This window comes from Monodon monoceros, unplaced genomic scaffold, assembly GCF_005190385.1.
Source record: "Monodon monoceros isolate NGI ecotype Baffin Bay Population unplaced genomic scaffold, NGI_Narwhal_1 Super_Scaffold_8, whole genome shotgun sequence".
Classification (NCBI taxonomy): domain Eukaryota; kingdom Metazoa; phylum Chordata; class Mammalia; order Artiodactyla; family Monodontidae; genus Monodon; species Monodon monoceros.
In genome coordinates, this window is record NW_021703785.1 from 7,243,181 (window position 1) to 7,244,712 (window position 1,532).

A 1,532-nucleotide genomic window follows, 5' to 3' on the forward strand; every position below is an offset into this window, starting at 1 on the left:
GCAATGTCGCCCCCAGAGGGCAAGATAGCGCCCTGTGCTGTCAGTTTCCAGGGAGCAGGTGAACCGAGTGCTTCCAGCCTCCTGCCCGTCTCCTGCACCCGCTTTTCAGGAGGGGGCCCTATCCGGAAGAGACGGGATAAAGGATAAGCACGGTGTATTTTCATGATCCCTTGACTTCCTTTGCAGATTTTAGGAGACACGCCTTTGGGAATGGCCTCCAGGTCTTAGCTAAATGTCTTCTCCTTCCTCTGTGGGTCAGCAGTCAGCTTTCCCTTATAGTCTCAGCTATTTAATATTGTTTCGGGAGAGTGGGGTGACCCACAGCCTATTCTTCACAATGAGCTTCATGATAAGGGGCGCAACCATCTAGAAAGAGAGATGGGCTTTAACACAGATGCCAGCTGGCGTGCAGGTGAGAACGCAGACATAGCTGAACAACTCTTGTTGGACGGTTAAAAATCTTTGCTGGGTTATGATGACCTGGCTTCAAAAATCTAAAGAAAAGAACCAAACATGTCAAATCTACTTGGGCCCGGCATTGTACTAAAGTGTTGTTCATGAGTTCAGAAGGAAATAAAGACTTCCTTACTATGGGATTAAACGCCAAAGAAGGCAGGGACCAATTCTACTGGGAAAAAATGAAAGCTTCTCAGTGCATTCCTGAGCTTTGTCTAGAAGATACTGATTGGTTCTTGACATCGGGTGACGATGCTTGTGTCATACAAGAGAACCCGAGATGGCTTTTGGCAGACTAACCCTGAAGAACCCATACACTTAGGGAGAAGATTTAAGCCCTATATAAGGTAGGGCTACATGAGTGAAGAAGCAGGAGATGTACCAAGCAAAGGAGTGTTGAAATTTGTTGATGCAGCCAAGACAGACGGATGTACACACAGTTCTGCCATGGGAGACAGCCCAGGGGAGACACATGGAAATCATGAATGTAGAAGCAGGGATTCTAAAGACCCCATTGGAAAAGAAATTTTCCATCTTTTTGGACCAGAACACCACTGAAAGTTTGTCTAACCAGAAACTTTTGGTGCTGGGGCTATACCTATTATCCTCGTGTAGAGGGTTCTTTTTGCTGTTTTGAACTTGCAGTTTACCTTCACTATGTTGACTCTACAGCAGTGTATGTGTTAGAATACCTTGTTTATCATCTTCATCCATATGGTTGTGTTTACAGACAGCGATCTACCTTGCCTGCGATTAGACTAAAGGAAACAGTGAGGCATACAAACATGAAGATCCAAAGGAAAAATTATAAAACTCTAGGAGGAAAAACATGAGTGAATGGAGAAATAAAGTGTCTAACATTACACTGAATAAAGTCTTCTGCGTTTCTGTTGTAGAATCTTGGAACCTCAGTGAGCACTTCTTCTAAGTGAACATTCCATGGTATAGTATCTTAAATCTTTCTTATGTATGACTGTCGACTGAAGCTTTAAATACGCTGTGCGGTATGTTAAAATGGGCTTTGGCCACATTAAGGAACTAGAGATTTTGTTTCCTCTTCCTGACCATGTGTATTA

At 43.7% G+C, this 1,532-nt stretch overlaps 1 pseudogene; it reads left to right on the forward strand.

The window, feature by feature from the left end:
• The first annotated feature begins 210 nt into the window (after positions 1 to 210).
• Positions 211 to 1,267, forward strand: LOC114887979 (annotated as a pseudogene).
• The last annotated feature ends 265 nt before the right edge of the window (positions 1,268 to 1,532 follow it).